Raw genomic sequence first — 25,731 nt, 5'->3', positions numbered from 1 at the left:
AGTTAACTCATGAAAATAATAAAAAATATTTTAAGTAATCAGATTAAACAGGGAACATTAATACTGCTTCTCTCAAAGCATTCTCATTAGAAATTCTTAATACTATTTTGTGTTAGATTATTTTCTAAAGAGAAAGAGAACTTATTAAACCTCATACCATGTGTGTTTTCAAAATCATGTCTGTTTTATGTTTATGGATTTGCTACTCACTTGCTTAATACTTAAACGGAGAAAAGAGACAATATTTGGATTGAACAGAGAGAACCTGTAATGGAGAAACTAGGTACAATTATTAAAGAGAATCTCGGAAAAACATCAGATTCTCTTTTGTGGGCTGATTAAAAAAAACCTAAGATATACTTTCATCTTTTCCATATTGAATCTTGGATTTAAGAAACTCAATATCCCTTTCTTACTCCTTTGTAATGGATGGCAATAAATGAAAGTAGGGAATGAAAGAGTGCAGGAAATAAAATAAGAAAAAATCAAATCTACATGTTTACCTCAGCATATATGAAACTTTCCAGATTTATTTTGGTCCTTATCCTCCCTTTTTTCATGTTATAGGTTGGTGTCAGTATGTGAGAAATAGCTTTAAAGGCGTATATAGAAAATATAATCAGAACTGTGCAAGACAAGTTTAGCAAGTTGGAGAAACCTTAAAGTAGCAGAACCACTGAGAGCTAATATAAATCACTGCTATGTTAATACTGTTTCTATGTGAAGGGCCACCAACAGGCAACAGCTTGACTAGGAAATCAGGAAGATCTATAATTAAATGAAAGCAAGCTTCAAGCATTCTATTTTGGGGTGTAACTTTTCAAAATACCATATTTTCTGCTTAAACCATCAAGATTTTGGCTGAATTTAGTAAGTGACCATTTTGCCAGAATTTCCTCCCACACTCTGTGCTGCTTCTTAGAGGAGAATAGTATTTTCATGAGATTTATGGTTCCTCTCTAGCATAAATCTCCCTCTCATAAATATGGTAAAACTATTTGAAGTGAAAGGAAGTATACTTAATTCCCACTTATCTGGAAAGAACATCCTTCCCAATTACCTCGTCTCCACAAAATCACTCACTTTGTTAAAGGCATCCTATTTCATGAGTTATTACATAAAATCAAAGAGGCCTGGGACTCAAAACTCTTCTAGGACAATAGATTTCCAATGTTATTATAAAATATAGCTAACTTTAAGTTTAACATACTTTTAACTGACTACTTTTTGCCAGGCACTCTGGAACTACAACATAAACAGATAAACAAGATAGAGAGAGAGCCTACCGTTTAAGAATTCACTGGTTGGTTACATACTAAAGCTACCTACTGGAATTCTGGAATTAAGTGTCATAGAAATCTATTTTTTTTTACTGAGTGCCCAGGAAAGTTCTAAGTTCTGAGAGTCCACCAAATATTCTCTGCTTCAAGACCAGGGCTTCCCAGGTGGCACAGTTGTTAAAGAATCTGCCTGCCAATGCAGGAGACACAAGACAAACAGGTTTGATTCCTGGGTTGGGAAGATCCCTTGGAGTAAGAAATGGCAACCCACTCCAGTATTCTTGCCTGGAAAATTCCATGGACAGAGGGGGCTAGTGGGCTACAATCCATGGGGTGGCAAAGAGCCAGACACGACTGAGCATGTGTGTGCACTCACACACACACAAACACACACACACAGAAGATCATAACTTCTGGAGGGATAAGGTAAACAATAAAGATAAAAACAGTATAACAGGAAGAAATCCTAAACAGGAAAGGATATAGAAATTAGGGTTGGGATTTTGCAACTTTATGAGGGGTAGCCAAGGAAGGTCTTATTGATAAGTTTGCATCTAAGTAATGTCCTGAGTAAGGTGAAGTGAAAGAGGTTGATGTTTAGCACAAAGCATTCCAGGGAAACAAGAGAAAGTGGAAAGGCTCTGAGATGGAAGCATGGCAGCTGTGTTTAAAAGACAGCAAGGAAGCCAGCCTAGTTTGAGTAGAATGGGCAAGGCAGTAGCCACAGCAGATGAAATCAGAGGAGAAATATGAGGATCACACCATGAACTATGATTTGCCAAATTGTTACTTTGAAGTCCTCTCTTAGAGTATTACATCATATATTATAGATGAATCTCAGCATTTTTTCTTTTTCTATGTTCTGATACAAGTGGACTGAGATGTGATGTTTTGACTTATGACAACAAAAGGCATGATATCCACAGAGTAACTTCAGATTGGGATATAGCCAGTTATCATCAATTTGGCAAATTTTCTTATTGGCTTAGTGAAAACACTTGACAAATTACTTTTTATGATTCTCATTTTCAAAGGAATTTTCAAGCCAGTGAGGAGAGTTGGCTAGATCTTTTGTTTCCCCTGACTTTAATTCCCTTTTGCCTTGTTCACAGGTTCCGGTGATCCAGACATGGACTTCCTTGGCAGGGGCATAAATTATTAATATTTTTCCGACTGCCAGATCACCAGAACCTGTGAATATGGCAAAAGGGAATTAATGATGCAATGAAGTTTGCTAATCTGATGAACTTCAGATGGGGAAAAAACTGGATAATCCAGATGAAACCAATGTATTGTGCAAGTCCTTAAAAAGGAGAACCTTTCTCAGCTGTGGTGAGAGGAGGAGCCTAACAATGAAAGAAAGGTCAGAAAGGTGTTGCTGAGGAAAGGCGCCACTGCAGAAGAAATGCATGTGACTTCCAGAAGCTGGAAAAAAGTGAGGAATGGACTTTCCCATGAAGCCTGCAAGGACCTGTGACTTCTGACCTACAGAACAGTAAGAAAATAAATCATCTTTGTGTTGTTTTAAATCCACAAATTACTACAAAGTTCATGGTAATGTGTTACATCGGCAATATAGAAAACAAATACACCATGACTTGTGGGTTTGCACAGTTACCTACACCACGTCTCCTGAAAGTTGGTGTCTTGTGATACAGTGTTTACAACTCTAGCTGGGTAGAGGGAAGCTGAGAAGTAAAAAAAATATCAGCAAGAACCCCTAATCTCTGTAGGAAAGGTTAAAAAACATGTGAGAAGAAACCTAGTAATTCTGAAAGAGATGAGAACGTGGACAAAATTATTCTTGAGACCAAAAAAGAAGTGGTAATTATGTGACTTGATGGAGGTGTTAGCTAAGGAATGTTGGTATTTATTTTACAATATGTAAGTGTATCAAATCAACACATTTAACACCTTAAACCTACACAATGTTCTTATGCCAGTTTAAATAAACCTGGGAAAAAAGAGGACCCTTTTTTTGTTTCTTTGGTTGGTAACATGTAATATCATTTAATTTTATCAGTCAAATAAAGAGATTTATATGTAGTATAGTATCTAAACATTTAAAAAAGCCTTTGTAGGTTCAAATGGCTTGCCTCATGGCGTCCCTTTAACAAAATGTGATTTATTTTTATTTCCAATATTGTGCTTTTTTCAGGAGGCTTTTGTTAATTACTGTTTCCATATTTCATAAAGCATCTCATATTGAACATGGTTCATCAAAGATGCACAATATAGTTATTTCCCTCTTCTAATTCTTTTTCTTTGAGCTCTTGTTTTCAGATATTCCTTGAGTCTGATCCTTGGCTTTTTATCTATCTACACATACTGTTGGTGATTTTACCCACCTGTTGATAAATATTTAATGTAGGTGATTTAACCATCATTTTAGCATAATACTTCTTATATATATTTTTTAAAGCAAAGCACACTTAGTATTTCCTATATGCCAAATACTGATAATCATACTTAAAATATCTGCTTGTATTCTCCATAATCACCACAAATTATCATCTTTCCTTCTAAACCAGGTTTTCCTCTTGGTTCCTAATTTTTCTTAAAAGCAGACATTTCCCCAGAAATATCTCTGAAGAAATATGGTATAGTCTTGAAATCATCTTTTACAGACTTTAAATTGGTCACTATGTTTTCTTAACTGTTACTTAATAGTGGCTTATTAATTGCCGTGTTGTGTCCCAAGTCCATATTTGATTTCTTAGCTCTTCCATCACATGTGTACCCAATACCCAGTTTTAAATTCCCTCCATTAGAAACATCTGAAGTGTTTTGTCACTCCCAGAAGACTAATGGGTTGTGCTGGGACAGAGAAAAGAGGCAGCAACTTCCTCCTTAATTTCCCCATTTATCTTTGTGTATAATTCAGTTTTTAAAAAATGTTTATCCACAAAACCGTGTTTTCACAAGTAGTAATATATTTTCATTTTCTTATTATAAGACTAATGTGAGTACAGAGTTTCCAAGCAAGACATGAAGTACAAAATAAAGAGGCTTTTGAACTAAAAATCAAGCACCCTGTGGGAGGAGACAACAAGAGTGACTAGATATTGAAGGTTAAGTCTGACATAGACACACACTGGGATAATGATTGGAGGCTGTCTTAAAGGATGGCGTAAGAGTAAGCATGGCAATGGATGAGGGAGGATTTCAAAGGAAGCTTTCTTATCTCACAGTTGTCTTCAGAGTGTGTGTCCTTGTTGGGCTATTGAAAGGAACATGCTCTGCTCACATGCTGAGTCCTCTCTGCTCTGTTTCCCTTTACTGAGAAAAGGACCTGCCATCCCAGGACAAACATCAGAGTTCTGCAGTGGACTTGCAGGGCATGACGGGAGTTTGTGATGACCACAAAGGAGACAGATAGAAAACAGCAGTATCTCCAAATACCTCTCACTGTGAAAAAAACTTCCTCCTATGTGACATGAATAATCACATGTTTTCTCAAATAATGGTCCTAACTTCATACGGAGAATGAATAACATCAGCGAAAGGGTTTAATCACTTTCAGGGAAGATAAAGCAAAACTATTTCATCTGCTAGAAAATTGGATGTTTGCCAGGCACTGTAACAGGCAGAATGTAATTTATTTGTAATCCCCCAAACCCCATGCCTTTGAATGCATTGCTTGATCATTCAGTTGTGGTCATGTCAACAGTTGTTCACCATTTCTACTAAACATATGACAGATACACACATCCTTAGTTTTCTGTTTGAAGTAATCCTTATATATTTGAAATTATTCTACTCACTGGTTTTTATTTCTTAGTGAAACTTGTATACTGAAATGACTTAAAACTTAAATTTAAAAACTTTATCATGAAAAATCATGATTAACCACCCCCCCCCTTTCTTTTACAAGAAAGAATCTTGTTTCCATTAGACTGTCTTCTCTAACAGGACATAGATCTATGTAAAATGATTCAAGTTATAAAAGCTAATGAATTTAAACAGTGTTTTAAGTCTTGAATCCAGCCCTCTGCTTTGTGAAGGAACTGAGATGGGCGTGTGATGGATGAAGGTTGAGCTCTGGACATGGAGTCAAGAAACCAGGATGGTGTCCAAAATTCAACCTGTTCTTGATTTGTTAATTTATAAAGTCATTTCAAAGTGTTTGGTCTCATTTGCCCCTCCTCCTAAATGACTGTGATAAAATATTCTATCTGATCTACCTAATAGAAAGTGTCACTTGAACCAACAAAGACTAGTAGCTAGCAGCTAAGAACAAAAGTGTAGGCTAAGTCCAAGAAAAAAATCTTTGTAAATGTCGAAGAACCATACCAATATAAACAATATTGTGAGGGTGATGCAGTACTGTGGCAGCACTTCGGCAGTCCTGTGGCCAAAGATGATAGAGTTTTGAAATACCACATGGAGGTGACAACGCTATTCAGAGCTTCAAAATGCCACCACTTTTCAAGTCACCTGCTTTGGCACTGACCAGAATATATATACCTTCTAGTGATTTGTAACATTGTTTTCTGAAAGCTATGTAATGATGAAAAGACAAGATTATCCCTTGCCTGACTCAGATGAGGTGAGACAGAAGGATCTTAGTCTTTCAATCATAAATTAATAAAGTCCTTTTTGATCTTTTTTCCTTCCTAGTCTTTAATCTCTGATTCTCATTCCCTTTCCCCCAGTACAAACATACTGCACTTTACCTTCCTCAAATATTCCCAGACATTTTTTGATTCTGGGTCTCTTACATGGTCTTTTTTTCCCCCTCCTCTATCTGTAGTGTGCTTTCTACTTTCTTAATTTCTCTAATGGTAACCCAAACTTCACACCCCAGTATGGACATTGCTTCCCCCAGAAAGTCATGTACTAGATGCTGAGTTAGATGATGATTCTGCTATGTGCTACTGATCACCTCCTGCTTTTACTATCACAGAAACTATAACATTTCTTGTAATTACTAAATTAATGTTCTTTTACCTCCTCCAATAGAATTTAACTTCCTTAAAGGCGAAGTTTCTATCTGTTAGGGGAGGGGTGCCATTGTATTTAATATTTCCAACATGTATTTAATATCTTCTTGGCACATATAAAATATTTGATATGTGCTTGTTGAATGCATGATTGAAGGGAGAAGTGAATAACTGCCTCCACATTCTGTTATGAGGTCTTCATAGTTCTCTGTTCCAAGAGACTGCAGAGACCCATTCCTGTTAACTTAACTACCTGTTACCTGTAATTGCCCCTCTACTTGCTACCACATAAATTGGGTCATGAAGTCATGCTTCAGCTATATCTCAATACTATATGAGAAGTTGAGGGGGGAAAACTAGCTACAGCTAAACCAATACAGTGTCATAAGCTAAGTAGAGTGAAGAAATAGATGAATATAATAAATAAGTGTATATTTCCATATGTCATAAGATAGAACCAGAGAAGGAGTTTTGGAGGCTGTTTAGGGGATAGTAGACTCAACAGAGTATCACACAATATAGAGGACTATCATATCCTCAAATAATAGGGTTCTTTTTATCTTTGGTGGTCGAAAGCAAGTCAGTTTTTCTGTGGGGATGGAGAAATTTCTTATCCATTCCTTGTGCTAAGTTTTGTCTCTAGAAGGAGCGAGTGAGAATTCTTATGCAAGTCATTTCAAGGAGTGCACGAGGGCAGCCAACCTCTGAGATCTAATGTCTGATGATCTGAGGTGGAACTGATGTAATCTTAATAGAAATAAAATGCACAATAAATGTAATGCATTTGAATCAGCCCAAAACCATCCCCCTACCCCAGGTCCATGGAAAAAGTGTTTTTCACAAAACCAGTTCCTGATGCCAAAAACCCTGGGGACCGCTGCACTAGTAAGTGCACTCCTGAACTTACTGCCAGGGAGTAAGAGAAACAAGCTGTGAGGAATCTGCAAAGGTGAGGGCTTAGCTGAAGCCCATAGTCATTCCAGAGCCTGGGTGAGCTCTGGAACATGAAGAGTAACGCAAAGCCCCACATGGATGAGGAGCTGACCTTTTGTCCTGCACAGCCAGTCAGTCATGAGGTGCAGACTACCCTTTGTGGAGATCGTGTCATTTTCTAGGTATCAGGCCAGTGGCAAGTCTTAGGAGACAGGTAAACCTGAGCTGTTGTTGTCAGTCCTCAACTGCAGCTGGAATGTGAGTGAAACAGTCAGGGAACGGGAACTGCGTAGGGCAGGTTATACACTCCACAACCTCAGAAACAGAAGTTTCAGGGCTAGGGCAACTAATTCAGAAAATGATCTAAAACTTCTTATATCAATGTATTAGCTGAATAGGGCCTATTCTTTTGACAATACCATTTCTTACATTGAAAACTTTTGAAAATGGAGTCAAACTAATTTAATGTTACTTGAAGAAAAAGTGCTTTTTGCCATCTCTAGGTTTCTACTAAAATTGAGTTCTATGAAAGTGACCACTATAGAATTTGTCTTGAACTACTCCAAGAAGACAATGAGGAAGGAAGTTCAAACTATAGCAAATGAGATTTAAGATTAGACATTTGGAGTATTAAAACTCAAGGGCTTACTCACTCTGATAAGAACTGTGGTGGGGTTACTTTTATTGGAGATTTTTGAAAATAGGAAATATCAATACTTTTAAGATTTCAAGCTTAATTACCTTTTAATTCAATTCTCTATTTATATCTCTGTGGATGAGAATGTAAAGTAATTAAATTTGAGCCTCCCATTGGGCCTATGTATATTTAACAGTCTTCTGCTGCTGCTGCTGCTGCTAAGTCGCTTCAGTCATGTCCGACTCTGTGAAACGCCATAGACAGCAGCCCACCAGGCACCCCCGTCCCTGGGATTCTCCAGGCAAGAACACTGGAGTGGGTTGCCATTTCCTTCTCCAATGCATGAAAGTGAAAAGTGAAAGTGAAGTCGCTCAGTCGTGTCTGACTCTTCACGACCCCATGGACTGCAGCCTACCAGGCTCCTCCATCCATGGGAGTTTCCAGGCAAGAATACTGAAGTGGGGTGCCATTGCCTTCTCCGAACAGTCTTCTAAGAAAGCATAATGGGCTTCCCAGGTGGCCAGTGGTGAAAGAATCCCCCTGTCAATGCAGGAGATGCAAGAGATGCGGGTTCAATCCCTGGGTCAGAAAAATCCCCTGGAGGAGAAAATGGCAACCTACTCCAGTATTCTTGCCTGGAAAATTCCATGGACAAAGGGGCTTGGCAGGCTACAGTCCATGGGGTCACAAAGAGCTGGACATGACTGAGCACAGCACAACAGTAAAGCACAATATGATTGAAAAAGCACTGAATCAGATATCCAGGTTATGGCTCTCTACTAAATTGGTCTTTTAATAGAAACTTAACCTTTCTGAAATCAGTTTTCTTCTAATGTAAGGTAATGAGGATGAACAATACAACCTGTCTGATTTTTTCAATAGCCTATGCTTTTATTTATTTGGTAAAATGAAATATTTGTGCATGCATTGGAGTTGGTTGTTTGTAATCTAAGTTTCTTTTTCAGATAATATGTATTTTATAAATATTTAGTGAATAACTCATCCTTTCCTCATTTGAAATGCCCTAATATAGAATGAATATTTACTTTTTTCAGTTTCTGGCTGTTTTATTATTTGTCATCTAATTCATTTATTGACAAACTGTTTGCCAACTGCCTACTATATGTCAGTCACTATACTAAGTGCTAGTTTATGTGTCAATTATTATAGTAGAGTCATAGTGTTTTAACTATTTCATAGCACGTTTACATGGAAGAATACATACTCTGTAGTTATATTTCATTTTCAATATTTTATTAGCTAATATCATTTATCACTCCAAATGAAGAGTCATTTTGTCAGTTTTCAAAATCTCATTTGGAAGTTTATTTGGATTTCAAATAGGGTTCTTAATTTCCTAGAAGATTCCAACAAATTACTAGTTCTTATCCCTCCAAAGTAGGGGCTGTGGGTATTTTAGAAAATATTTTTACTTTCTACTTATATTAGAAAGGTATATATTATATCTTGGATTTCTTTTTCTATCATTTTTAAAATTGTATGATGTCTAGCTACATGACATTGGTATGAGGTTGTGAAAATCCTTGAGCTTCACTTTAAGATGGGTCTCATTCTTTGAAATTGGTTCATTTGTTTTCATTCCAATAGGAATGAGTTGATTTAGGAAAATACATATTTACTTGACCATCTATCTTGGGAGTTCATTTACACTCTGTGAAAAGTATATATAGCAAGGGCTCTTTTAACTTATCAAAAATCCATTTTCCCTTCTTCTTGGATCCTATCTAGACTAATTTTCCCAGCCTCTCTTGAAGCTAAAGAAGGAAGTCAAGACAATGGAATGTGAACTGAACTGATATATGCAATTTTTAGAGTGCTGCTTTTTAGAAAGGATCACCGACTCTCTACTTTCTTCTCCCTTTTGCTGCCCCTGGGATATAATACCCTAGGAACTGGGGAAGCTGCACTGTGAAAGGAACATTAAATCACTACAAGGAGACACACTATCTGTTCTTTTATGGGAAGAAAATAAACTATTGTATGTGAGTCATTATGTATCAGGCTATTTTTCTTCAGTTACAAACCAGCCTCCCTTTTAATACCAGTTTCTAATCCTCTTACCTTGTTTAGTTCAAGGCACTTTGGTTTCTATTACAAATAAAATTTTATTTTAAAAATTACAGATAAAGTACCATTCAAGACTCCATGAACTCTTTCCATGCTGAAAATTCAAATATCATGTAGTATTTTAGACTGGATTTCCCACAGTCATACTCTGAGATGGGGAGTTGTGTGCAGGCTTATTGGGAGATAACACCTGTGAAGAAGTGAGAAAGGCAGGGCTGGGTATGGAGAGAAGCTGGCCCACAAGGTGGCTGCAACTGAAGGCTTAGTCTATGTCCTATAAGAGCCTGTGGAGATACGATGGCTTTTGACGTTGTCTCAGATTGAGGCATGGGAGATAGGTCATTGAATTTCCACATGAGCCATTGGCCATGAGCAGCCCTCTGGGAAGGGTTGAAGACAGTTTTTGGGGGATGTGTGAATGCATGCTCAGTCACTCCAACTGTTTGCAACCACATGAACTGTAACCTGTCAGGCTCCTCTGTCCATGTAGTTTTCAAGGCAAGAATACTGGAGGGGGTTGCCAGTTCCTCCTTCAGGGGATCTTCTTTACCAGGGATTGAACCTGCGTCTCTTGCATCTCCTGAATTGGCAGACGTATTCTTGACCACTGAGCAGGGGAGGGACATGCTATTCGGTACATACAGGAAGGTAGATAATAATTTATTGCATGATTCTTCTTAAGAATTCCACTCTAGCAATTTGATACAAAGTAATGAATTAGTACCTAAATAAATAAACCTTTCCTGCTGGAAGGGGTTTGATTACATCTATTGATGTTCATGTGTAGTGTGTGTGTACCACAGGAATAGGAACAATATCTGCTGGTCGTTTAGAAAGAAAATATCAGTGTGTGTGCATAAAATACTTTCATACAAGCACATCTCATTTTATTGTGCTTTGCTTTATTGTACTACTTTGCAGATACTGTGTTTTTAAAATGATTGAAGGTTTGTGGGAACCCTGTGAAAACCAAATATAGCAGCACAATTTTTCCAACAGCATTTGCTCACTTGGTGTCTTGCCGTTACATTTTGGTAACTCTCACGAGTTTTCAATTTTCTTCGTTATTATGTATAAATATTATGTAAGTAGTGAAAACTTTTAAGAACAATTACCATAAAATAGTACATGTATGTTAGGCATAATTATTTGATTTCTAATATCTCACATTTTGGTCTGTTTCATATAGACTCTAAGGTGAAACCAGTTATAACATTATTGTTTTATATAACATTAGGAAAGAAAAATAATATGTTAGAAAACTTTTAAGATCTATTTTTAAAAATGAGTCTAAATGACATAAATTGATCACAATAGATGTTTGTTGCTTTGGAATATCTTTGACATGCCCTAAGGTATTCATTTTTTTGGCTTTCATCAGTTGCATTACTTGGTGTTTGATACCTTTAAATGAGTAATAACACAGATTTGCTTACTTGGGAAGATCTTTCTTCCTTAGGACATATATATATATATATATATATATTGCTTTGCAACAAATATGAAATTGAAGTCATTTTTCTAAATACAAATATTTGCTTCACTTATATTGGATTTGTTCTCTGCCACCCTGCTTTCATGTCTAGCTGATTACTTAATATCTTTTCTTTCAGTACCCAATCACAGGATAATCATTTTGAAGACTTAAGTAACAATAAATTCAATATGCACAGAACCATCAAGGCACATAACTTAAAATCACTGAACTATGAGTAGGTGTCTGAGTATAAATGTGAAATGCAACCTGATTTGGGAAATATTTTTAAAAAATTAAATGCACTTTAGAATTGATGAAATGTAGTATATTACTGTTGTTAGTCTTTTATGAACTATAAATGTGGGCATAATGGATATATCTGTTAAAAATATTTGTAGAACTCTGGCTTATATTTCCAGGGTATTATTTTATGAAAAGTTTTAGCAAATGATTTTGTTAAATGGCATATTCCTCTAGTTCATTCAAAGGATTTTAAAAATAAGAACCCAAATATGATATAAAGTCATTCAGAACTAAGAATGAATCCAGAATTTATTAAATGCCATTTTTTCCCCAAAGAATTCCATGTATCTTCTTGAGTTGGAATCACTCTGATATATCATCTCATTATCACTTGGCTTCATCAGCTTCTCTACCCAATATCTAACAAAACTTTCAGTTCAAAACCTATCCATTGCCTATTTCCTACTTTTGTTTTTGTTTCCTTTGCCCCTCATAGATTGTTGAAATCAAATTGCATATAAATATCAAGCTACAATGAAGTTTTAAAATATCACAATTAAATAAGACTTAGAACCTAATGGCAAAACCTTATTTGTGTTAATTGACATATGTTTCAATTTACTTGAAATATTTTTTTACTTTTGCCACTGACTTAATTTTTTTAAGATGCAAAAATTAAAAGAAATTTGAAGGCAAATGTATAAGAGGAAATTATTAGGTTTCAATATTGGTAAACTCATGAAACCAAAAAATTTTTTGATTAAGAAAAGTATCCTGCAAAGCAACTTTACTAACTTTGCTTATTGTTAAATATGTTAAAAGTATGAACAACTTATTAAAAGAAGTTAGAGAAGATCTAAATTTTCCTCTAACTCAAGATTCACTCAAAGAAAATATTTTGCAAAACTATTAAGCAGGGAAGTTTTTTCCCTGGAATGTTTAAATTGGTTCCAAAGTATGTTAGAAACTCTCTTCCATCATACTCGCACCCTGACAATGAAATAAACAACATTTGCTTTTCAGTTCAACTGGCACCATCAAGCACTCAGCTCAGAAATTTAATTACAAACTATTTAAAATTCTCATTTTTATTTTTTAATTATTGATATTTATTCATACCATGTGATTGGAAAGCATGCTTGATATGATTTCAATATTCTTAACTTTTTTAAGATTTTTATTTGGCCTAACATTCTATAATTGGTCCTTGAGAATGTTTTATGTGCACTTAAGAAGAATGTCTATTCTGATGCTGTTGGATGGATTGTTTTGTTTCTGTTGGGTTCATCTAGTCTAAGATACAGTTTAAGCCCAATGTTTCCTGATTCATTTTTTGTCTGATGAATCTATCCATTGTTGAGAGTACAGTATTGAATTACCCCTTCTATTATTGTACTGTTGTCTATTTCTCCCTTCTGAACTGGTAACATTTCTTTATATATGGTGACTGTATAAATATTTACACTTCATTATATCCTTTTTGAACTGACCTCTTTATTATTATATAAGTATCTGCTTTGCCTCATTATTATTTTGCCTAACGCCTCTTTTTTTCTGATGTAAATATTACTAACCTTGATTTCTTTTGGTTTCAGTTTGCATGAAATGTCTTTTTTCCAGCTGCTCACTTTCAGTCTGTGTGTATTCTTAACGCTGAAGTGAGTCTCTTGTAGGCTACACATAGTTGTATCTGTTCTTTTTATTCATTCAGTCATGCCATGTTTTTGTTACTGTAGAATTTAGTACATTTACAGTAATAATTGATAGGCATGAACTTAATATTGTCAAGTGTTTTCTGGATGTTTTGTAATTTGTTACTTTACTATTCTCTTGCTTCGTGATTGGGTGATGTTCGGTAGTGGAATGCTTTGATTTTTTTTTATCTTTTGTGACTCTATGATAGTTTTTTTTTTTTTCTTTGTGGTTATCTTGAGGGTTAGGTAAAATATCTTAATTATAACGGTTTATTTTAGGGCATAAGTGTGGGTCTTTTAGAGTCATCTTTTTTGGTACTCTTTGAACTTCCTGGATCTGGAGATCTGTTTAGTCACTCAATTTAATGAACTTGTCAGCTATGATTTCTTTTTTAGGTTCGCTGCCCCTTTCTCTCTCTATTCTCCTTCCAAGACCTCGTTTTAGGTCTTCTAATGGTGTCCCCAAATCCCTCAAGCTCTTTCAACATTTCAAACTTTTTTTTTTTTCTTCTCTGATGGGATGAATTCCACTGATTTATCTTTGAATTTCCTGATCTTTTCTTCTGCTTGATCTAGACTGCTATTGAATTCATGTATTGAGTGTGTTTTAGTTATTCTTCAGTTTTGTGGATTCTTTTGTGGTATTTTTTAAAAAATATTTCTATCTCTTAGTCGTAATTCTCACTTTGTTCATTACTCTTCTGACCGTGATGAGCATTTCTATGACCATTATTTTGAACCTTCAGGTAAATCACTTATCTGTGTTTCATTAAGATTGGTTTCAAGAGATTTATCTTTGTTCTTTTCTTTGGAACATATTGAGCATATTTATTCATTTATCTTCTGTCTAAAAAAGGGACAAGTAGTACATGGCTCTACTAAAGGATTAGCTGTATCAGCATTCTAGTCACCTTCTTTACTGCAGGCCAATGATTTTTGGGCGTATCAACCAACAAAACTCAGTAGATTGTTCGGAATTGGCATTTTCTTATTTCTTGATTACCAAGCAATTAAAATTTTACAAATAGGGAGGACTATAGGAGGTTCTTTATTTTTTTTTTTTTTGTAAGTGTAACAACTGAACAAAGTGTTAGTAGATTTGTACTGTGAAGTGAAAGTTGCTCAGTCATGTCTGACTCTTTGCGACCCCATGGACTATATAGTCCATGGAATTCTGCAGGCCAGAATACTGGAATGGGTAGCTGTTCCCTTCTCCGGGGGGTCTTCCTAACCCGGGGATCAAACCCAAGTCTCCCACATTGCAGGCGGATTCTTTACTGGCTGAGTCACCAGGGAAGCCCAAGAATACTGGAGTGGGTAGCTTATCCCTTCTCCCGTGGATCTTCCCAAACCAGGAATTGAACCGGGGTCTCCTACTTCACAGATGGATTCTTTACCAGCTGAGCTACCAGGGAAGATTTATCATATATAATTACCTAAATCAAATTAAAAGGCACATTTCTTCTTTTGGCCCATTATGTTGTTTATATTATCAAAACGTATAATGATATAAATATCAGTATGTATATGTTGATATAAGTATACATTTTGCTATTTCTGATTTCTATTTTTGATTCAAATATCATTCATATTTGATGATTCATGGGTATTTTTCTTGTATTTTTGAACAGTAAAGTCTTGCTTCCAGTAGTGCCTGTAGTATCATAAGAATTTCTCATAAATATTTAAATTATCACTTTGCAGATGGGGAAGCATTGTGCTTCAACTAAGACATAGTAAAGTAACACTGCTATTTTCTGATGGTTACCTACCTACAAGATTTCTATATCCTTCTAGTCTTACCGTTGTTCAGTTGCTAAGTCATGTTGGACTCTTTGCAACCCTATGGACTGTAGCATGCCAGGTTTCTCTGTCCTTCACTATCTCCTAGAGTTTGCTCAAAATTCATATCCATTGAGTCAGTGTTGCTATCCAATCATTTGATCCTCTGTCTTTCCCTTCTGCTCTCAATCTTTCCCAGCATTAGGGTCTTTTCCAGTGTGTTGGCTCTTTGCATCAGGTGGCCAAAGATATTGAAGCTGCAGCTACAACATCAGTTCTTCCATGAATATTCAGGGTCGATTTCCTTTAGATTTGACTAGTTTGATCTCCTTACAGTACAAGGGACTCTGAAGAATCTTCTCCAGCACTACAATTTGAAAGCATCACTTCTTTGGCATTCAACCTTCTTTATGGTCCAACACTCACAGCCATACATTATTACTCTTACTATTACTAATCTTATTATTCTCTAGATATTAGCAATTTGAGTAATTTCAAAATCCATGAGGAAATACCATATTATTATCAGGATGATATTACTATCATGACATTAATATCATGATATCATACCATATTATCAGGGTGATTTTTTTGTTAATATTTGCATGTCACAACTGGCTTCCAGCTGTTTAGCTCAAAATAGAGTTTAGTTCAAAAATAGTCTTCATTTATGATAAGAAACACTCTTTTGGTAGTAAATGTGCCCATATTAAAATAGGTTATATTGGATGTCATCAACCTCATGACAGGGAGATGTGACCTTGACAATTGTATTTCCTAATTTCTCTATTAAACAACTGATTTTAGTCCAAAAGACCATAACCATTTTGATAAGGGTGACTTCTCTTCCCTTGTTTTCTGACTTGAACACTCAGAGTGGATGAGATTGGCATGGAAGTGAACTAAAGTTCAAGGCTCTGACTGATGTGGGAAAAGAATGTTTTTCATTTTGTATTGGTATATTAAGGTCAGCTGCTTAGGGAATAAATTATATCATCACGATACAAGAATACTTCATGGAATCCAAAGAAAGAAGGAGCAGTTGAGTTCATGAAATACCAAAATCAGGATCTAGAAATATGTTAGAAAATAAATATTCTCTATTTTTAGAGTTCATGATTTGTTATTCATGTTCCTTTTTGTACATATTCCTTTTCTCATTTTGTAATTCTATGCAGTTAGAAGAACTTGTCCCCAGTTCAAATAATCAGCACAACCTGATTCAAATTTAATAGACTGATGAGCTGGTGGGATTGGTTGGAACATAAATTCCCATTTTGTTAAATCAGTTAGGGCTGAGAGGAAATGTTCTTGCAATATACTTTCAGGAGCAGAGGTGGAGGGTAGTTCTCAGTGAAGTGGTAGTTGTCTGTTGGGTATAACTCTAACCAAATATTATAAAATTATAAAATAAAAGTACTGTAAATAAAATGTAAAAAGGAATGTAATATTATTTGTACGTCATTATTATGATCTAGTTAAAGTGTTTCAGTCGTGTCCAACTCTTTGTGACCCCATGGACTGTGGCATGCCAGGCCTCCATGTCCATCACTACCTCCCGGAGTTTACTCAAACTCATGTCCATTAAGTCAGTGATGTCATCCAACCATCTCATCCTCTGTCGTCCCCTTCTCCTCCTGCCTTCAATCTTTCCCAGAATCAGGGCCATTTCAAATGAGTCAGTTCTTCACATCAGGTGGTCAAAGTATTGGAGTTTCAGCTTCAACATCAGTCCTTCAAATGAACACTCAGGACTGATTTCCTTTAGGATGGACTGGTTGGATCCCCTTGCAGTCCAAGGGACTCTCAAGAGTCTTCTCTAACACCACAGTTCAAAAGCATCAATTCTTCTGCGCTCAGCTGTCTTTATAGTCCAACTCTCACATGCATACATGACTACTGGAAAAACCATAGCTTTGACTAAATGGACCTTTGTTGGCAAAGTAATGTCTCTGCTTTTTAATATGCTGTCTAGATTGGTCATAACTTTCCTTCCAAGTAGTAAGCGTCTTTTAATTTCATGGCTGCAGTCACCATCTGCTGTGATTTTGGAGCCCAGAAAAATAAAGTCTGTCACTGTTTCCCCATCTGTTTGCCATGCAATGATGGGACCAGATGCCATGATCTTAGTTTTCTGAATGTTGAGCTTTAAGCCAACTTTTTCACTCTCCTCTTTCACTTTCATCAAGAGGTTCTTTAATACTTCTTCACTTTCTACAATAAGGGTGGTGTCATCGGCATATGGAGAAGGCAATGGCACCCAACTCCAGTACTCGTGCCTGGAAAATCCCATGGATGGAGGAGCCGGGTGGGCTACAGTCCATGGGGTCGCTAAGAGTCGGACACGACTGAGCGACTTCACTTTCACTTTTCCCTTTCATGCACTGGAGAAGGAAATGGCAACCCACTCCAGTATTCTTTCCTGGAGAATCCCAGGGACGGCGGAGCCTGGTGGGCTGCCGTCTATGGGGTCGCACAGAGTCGGACACGACTCAAGCGACTTAGCAGCAGCAGCAGCATCGGCATATCTGAGGTTATTGATATTTCTCCCTGCAATCTTGACTCCATCTTGTGCTTCATCCAACCCAGCGTTTCTCATGATGTACTCTGCATATAAGTTAAAAAACAAGGTGATGATATACAGCCTTGACATACTCCTTTTCCTATTTGGAACCAGTCTGTTGTTCCATGTCCAGCTCTAACTGTTGCTTCCTGACCTGGATACAGGTTTCTCAAGAGGCAGGTCAGGTGGTCTGGTATGCCCGTCTCTTGAAGAATTTTCCACAGTTTATTGTGATCCACACAGTCAAAGGCTTTGGCATAGTCAATAAAGCAGAAATAGATGTTTTTCTGGAACTCTCTTGCTTTTTCGATGATCCATCGGATGTTGGCGATTTGATCTCTGGTTCCTCTGCCTTTTCTAAAACCAGCTTGAACATGTAGAAGTTCACGGTTCACGTATTGCTAAAGCCTGGCTTGGAGAATTTTGAGCATTAAGTGTTTAGCATTCACATTTGTCATAATCAGAAATGTACTGCCTATTTCAATCAGAATATTAATGCTATCACTTCATCAAAACATCAATGTTGCTGATATCCTACCTTCTACTACTTCTAATGGTCAATTTTCTTTCCTCATCTTACCTGTCAGTAGTGCTTAATATGGTTGGTTATTCTATCTTCCTTTATTCTGTTCCTTTATATGGCTTGCCAAGTACCGCAAACTACTAATTTTCCTTTTAACTTGTGGATTTTTGTTTTCTCACTTTCTATTGCTACTTTCTCTTCTTACAAACATTTTAATGTTGGGGTGCCCTAAGAGATGGTCCATATTTCACTTTTTCATCTGTCCTCAATCCCTGGTTGATTTTTTTTCTGGTCTCACAGCTCAATAATGTCTGCTCTATATGCTGATGATTTTTTATGTTCAATTCTGACTGTTATCTCAACCAACAGGCTTATATATACTTGGAGTTTTAATGATCTGAAAATCAATAAGCCTGATACCAATATGCTGATTTAATCATTCAAAGCTACTCTGTCTGAAGAGTAGCTTCTCCATTTCTCCATTTCTAGGTATTCAGGCAAAACCATACCAAAAAAGTCCGTAATTCCTGGAATTCAAAAAATATTGTTTGATAATATAGGCTAAGTAAAAACATTTTTAGATCAACAAAGAATATTGCAGATTGAAGGAAAATTATATCAGGTGGAAAATTGGAATTCCAGGATGGAATATACAGTATTGGGAGTGAAAATGTATCAATGAATATAGAAGACAATTTTTATATTGTTTTTGAAAATATGAAGATTTTTTTAATGCAAGAAAATCATAGTATTGTATTATAAGCTTTCAGTGTACATAAATGTAACATATAATGACTATTTCACAAAAGACTAGGGGGTAAGTAAGCATGTATGGTTGCAAGGTTTCTATATTTTATGTGAAGTGATAAACTGTTAATACTAAGTAAACTAAAGTTAATGAATATTGTAAAGTTAAAAAATAGAAAATAAACTAATTAAAAAAATTTTTTAAAGAGTATATATGCTAATCTCTAGAGTAATCAGTAAAAATAATGGAATCAGATGTAGGTTAAAAGGTCAATAAATAGTGAAAATTGAATTATAAAAATATTCAGTAAATTTATAAAAGGAAAGAAAGAACATTAGAAGAAACGGGAAAAACAGTGTTAAATCCAACTGAATTAATTTAATTGAAACACTCCGATTAAAAGGCAGAAATTTCAGATTGAATATAAAAACAAAATCAAATTATATACTGTCTCAAGATAATACATATGTGTATATACATATACATATATGCATATACACAGCCAGGGGATTCAAAGTATGGAAAGAGAAAAAATTACCATGTAAACTATAAACATAAAAAGTCTAGAATGGGAATTTTCATAGCTTATACAGGAGAACAAAATATGAAAGTGGGCAAAGAAAACCTCAGTATGTATAGGATAACAGTGATAAGAATTCACCTTTTTCATCAAAACCCATGCAAGATTAAGAGTAAAAGGATGGGAAAACACTATGCCTAAAAGTTTGAGGTGATTATATTCAAGTGTTGAAGGAAAATTATAAAACAAGACAAAGAAAAATGGTCAATCTAGAATTCTATATCTAGCAACAATGTGAGGAAAAACTACTATATAAACACAAGCTGAGAGAATTTGTAGCCAGCAGACCTGCACTACAAAAAATGTAAAAAAATTATTAGAAGAAAGAAAAATAATTTGAGAAAGAAACTTGGATCTATCCAAGGGATGAAGAACTCTAGAAATGGTTAATATGCATATGAATACATAAGACTTACTTTCTCATTCTCTAAAGTCTTTAATTTTAGGGTACAAACAAAAGTGTTTGTTTTAAAAGACAATCTACTTTTTATGTAAACAGTAACAATATATTAAAACATTTATAACATGTGAACAAAATGAGTGAAAAAATAGTACAGAGAATAGGAAGGAGATATTAAAGTATGTTATCAGTTATTACATTGTATGTAAAATGAAATAATAGCATTTGAAAGTAGTCTTTTATAAATTAAAGTTACATATTGTAAATGGTAAAGTTATCACTAAAAATAAAGTATAGGTAAGTAGCCAGGAGTGAGGATAAAATAGACTACTCTAAAGTACTTTATTTGGGCACTGCTCCTCACTCCAGCAATAAAGGATTAATTGCATTTTGTCCATAACCAAGTAGGACAGGACTTCCTAGATGGCACTAGTGGTAAGGGGTCTGCCTGCCAATGCAGAAGATATAAGAGACACGGATTCAATCCCTGGGTCAGAAAGATCCCCTGGAGGAAGGGTATGGCAACCCACTCCAGTATTCTTGCCTGGAGAATCCCATGGGCAGAGGTGCTTGGCGGGCTTTAGTCCATGGCGTTACACAGAGTTGGACACAACTAAAGCAAATGAGCAGCAGCAGCAAGTAGAAGGACAGCCAAAGTCTATGAAACAACTGTTTTCACACATTGGTCGGTAGGCAGGACTTCTATCAGTGAGAGAAGAAAATCAGTAGAGGGAACCCTACAATTTCCCTAGCTGACATTCCAGGAAAGAGTTTCTAGGCTGCAGTGCAGTGAGTGGGTAAACAAACAGAACAGTTTTTTGGTGAACTTCCAAAAATGAAAGTTCAGGGACTATTAGGTGATTCCAGGCTAGAATATTCAGGAGAAAATATGGGAAAAGAGCAACATAGAGAATATTTCAAAGATATGTAAAGAGGGGAAGAACTATCATATTTTGGCTGAGTTCAGATCCTCACCAAAGACTATGAAGTCAGGGAAAGCTATTATTAACTATTCTAAGAGCTCATGATGTTTGGGGAATATTTGCATTCTCACCAGCAAGAACAGAGAGAACTTAAAATATATGAGGCATCCAGTAGAGTCTTAAGTAAGATATTGCCTCACTAATGGAGTTAAGGGATGATTAAGCCAGAGACTGCTCTGGATGTAAACCAAGAAGTCTCAAAAGCAAGATTTGAAAGATTCAAACTGATTCAAAATAGCTTTCAGTTCACTTCAGTTCAGTTGCTCAGTCTTGTCCGACTCTTTGCAACCCCATGAACTGCAGCACACCAGGCCTCCCTGTCCATCACCAACTCCCAGAGATTTCTCAAACTCATCTCCATTGAGTTGGTGATGCCATCCAACCATCTCATCCTCTGTCGTCCCCTTCTCCTCCTGCCCTCAATCCTTCCCAGAATCAGGGTCTTTTCCAATGAGTCAGCTCTTTGCATCAGGTGGCCAAAGTATTGGAGTTTCAGCTTCAACATCAGTCCTTCCAATGAACACCCAGGACTGATCTGCTTTAGGATGGACTGGTTGGATCTCCTTGCAGTCCAAGGGAATCTCAAGAGTCTTCTCCAACACCACAGTTCAAAAGCATCAATTCTTCGGCACTCAGCTTTCTTTATAGTCCAACTCTCACATCCATACATGACTACTGGAAAAACCAAAGCTTTGACTAAATGGGCCTTTGTTGGCAAAGTAATGTCTCTGCTTTTTAATGTGCTGTCTAGGTTGGTCATAACTTTCCTTCCAAGGAGTAAGCGTCTTTTAATTTCATGGCTGCAGTCACCATCTGCAGTGAGTTTGGAGCCCAGAAAAATAAAGTCAGCCAGTGTTTCCACTGTTTCCCCATCTATTTGCCATGCAATGATGGGGCCAGATGCCATGATCTTAGTTTTTTGAATGTTGAGTTTTAAGCCAACTTTTTCACTCTCCTCTTTCACTTTCATCAAGAGGCTCTTTAGTTCTTCTTTGCTTTCTGCCATAAATGTGGTTTACTACATGTCATAACAAAGTCCTACTGAACAGTGACAGCCTCATAAATAGGTCATGTAGAGGAGAATCTAGTTGCTGGAATGACTAGTTATGACTGACCACCAGACTTATAAGTGAAGTCATCATGGATGTCCCAGCTCCACCCAAGTTCCCAAATGAATGCAGCCATGTGAGTGACCCTAGAAAAAGCACATGGAATAGAAGAACCATCAGTTAAATTCAGACATCCCATAGAATCATGAGAAATAGTAAGTCATTGCTCTTTTAAACCACTGGATTTTGTTATGGAGAAACAGATAATTGAAATAGAGGGTATGTTCTCCTTTTTATTTATTTATTTATTTATTTATTTATTTTTAATAAATTTATTTATTTTAGTTGGGGGCTAATTACTTTACAATATTGTAATAGTTTTTGCCATACATTGACATGAATCAGCCATGGGTTTACATGTGTTCCCCTTCCTGGACCCCCCACTCACCTCCCTCCCCATCCCATCCCTCTGGGTCATCCCATTGCCCCGGCCCTGAGCCCTTGTCTCATGCATCGAACATGGAATGGTGTTCTGTTTCACATATGATAATATACATGTTTCAATGCTATTCTCCCAGAACGTCCCACCCTCACCTTCTCCCTCAGAGTCCATAAAATTGTTCTATGCATCTGTGTCTCTTATTCTATCTCGCATATAGGGTTATCGTTACCATCTTTCCAATTCCATATATATGCATTAGTATACTGTATTGTTGTTTTTCTTTCTGGCTTACTTCACTCTGTATAATGGGCTCCAGTTTCATCCATCTCAGTAGAACCGATTCAAATGTATTTTTTTAATGGCTGAGTAATATTCCATTGTGTATATGTACCACAGCTTCCTTATCCATTCGTCTGCTGATGGACATCTAGGTTGCTTCCATGTCCTGGCTATTGTAAACAGTGCTGTTCTCTTTTTTGAAGTAGCCAAGAAGGAGGATGAAACATGAAGAATCTTCCAGAAGGTGAAACTGAAAATCATAGAAAACAGTGTACTAAGGAATTATTTCCAGGAAGCAGAACTAGGGCTTATTCAAGTAAGAGAGTCTATTTACAAGCTAGGGGTCCTAGTAATATTTTCCCACTTGGATTCCCCCTTTTCTGTGGAAAAGTGTTTGCTGGAGTTATCCTGTCCCTTTGACACTGTTTTCTGTTGCCTGGGTAGGGAGCACATTATTTTTCTTTTTAGTTGATCGGTGGCTCATGAGGAACTACATATGGCCTTCAAGCCTGATGCTTTGTTTTGATAAGACTTGGGAAAAGAGACTGGGGATTCTTGCAATGGGGTGAACTTTCTTTGTGCAAATGAAAGAGATGTGAATTTTTTTGAATGAAGGAGGAGATTAGGGTAGATTTAGAATACTTCTCAGCATGTATTCAACTCTTACGCACCCCACTTCCATAGCAAGAGTATATTACCTTAACCCTTTGATGTTATCCTAGACCAAAGGATATGATTTATCAAGAGGACAATGGGCAGCAGGCTCAGTGGTTAAATACTAAGCCTAGGCCTTAAGAGATATTACATGTTTTGGCTCGCCCCCCAAGGGGCTTCAGATGTCTGCCATGAGAAGAGTGTGGTTTAAGTGTTACTGCTAGTTCAGCCTTTGCTCCAGCATGAACCAAGAGGAGCAAGTTCCCCAGATGTGTAGGTTCACAGGCTGAGATAGTGCCGTGTTAACTGACACGCAGACAGGGTGAAAAATGGATGCTTATCATTGCATACCACTGAGATTTTGTGGTTCTTTGTCATGCAGCATTATTACAGCAATATTTAACTAATACACCATATTTCTCCATACCTCCTCCCTCAGGTAGATACAGGAATTCAGCTAAGGTTGTTTCCTGTACATTCAACATCAATAACATGAATCTAGTAATAGTTTTGTCGGCAGTTGGTAACCAGAAGTGGCATAAATGGGCCTCAGCCCCTTTCTTTATTTCTGCATCTAAATTGTATATGGTGAGAATAACAAGAGGGAAGAAAAGATGAAGACTCATTTGTACATGGGACATATTTATAAACTAAGTTTACATATGCACCCTGGCCCGAGGAATCTTTGCATTCATATCAAATATATTACTAAATAAATGTGGATATGTCTGTTCTATAATAACCACTTTTATTTGCAATGAGTTTTCATGTTGGAAGTAGGTCTAAGAAGGACCTTGGAAGATAGAGTCCTGAGCAGATTATGGGAAATATGATGCGTTAGAATGAATTACACACTCTCTTTTAGTGTTTTAACACATTGCAGTTTGCTTTTATTTCAATGCTTTTGAGGTTAATCAGGAGCTTCTTCCAGGGAGAGATTTGTAACTAATACAGTGATTCCAAGAATGTAGCTGCTGTGATAGTGTCTCTGATATGTATTTGGGCAATAGCTTCACGTTACAATAAGGCTGATATATATTACTTGGTCCCAAAGTTTGTGATTTGCAAAACCATTCCTGAGACTTATTTGTTAAGAAAGGAAGAATATATAGGATATAGAAACAGAGTCTAAGAAGATGGCAAAACGATCAAGCTTAAGTCAGAGCTGCTGCTGCTGCTGCTAAGTCGCTTCAGTCGGAGAGAGAGATATTAATTTGAACTCCACAAATAGCAAACCTTGAAGATTGCAGAGAAAATTCTTTGCTGGTATAAATCTTATTAAGTATAGCTGTTTATGATGTTTTACTTTCTAATTATTCACTTTAATGCTTTATCTCCTATGATTTTTTTCAATATTTGTTCAGTAAACCTTATAGACTCAGACTTTAAGGAGGCACAGTAAGTAGGAGAAAGAGAAGAAGTAAGATGATAGAGATTCTCTGCACCAGTGTCTGCCCTTAGAAACTGTACAGTCTAGTTTCCAAGATCACTCAGGATAAGAAGTGTTATCTTCCTTTTTTACAAGCTCTCTGATAATTCCTCTGAACTTGAATGCAAATAGTTTTCCTTTAAGACGGCTTCATTAAGCCAGAGGGACTATTACTTTGTACATGGTTATGTCCCTAGCCTGGATGGACCATGATTGATGCCCTCTAGTACATTTCATTAGTATTCACCGTGGTACTGGTGTGGCTGTTAAGAGTGAAAGCCTAGAAAAAGAGATTCGAAAATCTTATGCACTTGAATGCATTAGAAATAGCTAACCCCTTTTCCCTTCCCTCTTGTTGTTCAAAGTTGACACAGAATTTTTATTTTCAAGCTATTTCAAGAGGAGTAAATAAAATGTAACACATACACACAAAAGTAAAATTCAAATAAAAAATAGATTTAACAGCAATGATCTATATCCAGTAATAGTCTTGTAGAGAATTGGTTACCCAGAGTGATGTAAATTAGTCTCAGCCCATTTCTTCATCTCTGCAGCCCAGATCTTTCTACTCACTACTAGAATACATAGTTACAGTTCTCAGCACCCCTTCATTTCAAAATGGAAATGAGAAACAGTTTCAGATTTCTCCTATCCTCCGTGAAGAGCAGAAGAAGCAGTTATTGTTTGAATTTCCTTGATTTCTTTTTTTGCCCTGCTTAATTATGTATTGCTTCTGTCTCATAAGTAATCATTTCAAATAACACAGTGGCCCATGTTAAGGAAATGATTCATCTTCCTAATGCATTTGAAACTATGGTTTGCAGCACTATTTTAGACACTACATTTTAATTCTGTTATGCAAAACATCTTTAGAGGCTAAAATTAATGTCGATAAGAAGCTTACGCAACAGGAAAAATGAACACAAGGCAAAGAAAAGCAAAAATAAACCTGACTCTTCTACAGTCAATGAGATTGCACATTTTACATCATCATATACTCCCAG

At 36.4% G+C, this 25,731-nt stretch overlaps 1 long non-coding RNA gene across 1 annotated transcript in view; it reads left to right on the top strand.

The window, feature by feature from the left end:
- Nucleotides 1-1,400: 1,400 nt before the first annotated feature.
- Nucleotides 1,401-25,731, top strand: part of LOC145503532 (uncharacterized) — a 77,093-nt gene continuing 52,762 nt past the window's right edge. The window contains exons 1-2 of the long non-coding RNA XR_014051545.1: nucleotides 1,401-1,500; nucleotides 2,393-2,775. This is a non-coding gene — a long non-coding RNA (uncharacterized LOC145503532). The remainder of the gene's footprint in view (nucleotides 1,501-2,392; nucleotides 2,776-25,731) is intronic.

Source organism: Giraffa tippelskirchi, chromosome 4 (assembly GCF_054371585.1).
Source record: "Giraffa tippelskirchi isolate mGirTip1 chromosome 4, T2T-mGirTip1v1.2.pri, whole genome shotgun sequence".
NCBI classification, from domain to species: domain Eukaryota; kingdom Metazoa; phylum Chordata; class Mammalia; order Artiodactyla; family Giraffidae; genus Giraffa; species Giraffa tippelskirchi.
The sequence above is the reverse complement of the archived record's forward strand: the minus strand, read 5'-3'. Positions and strand labels throughout refer to the sequence as shown.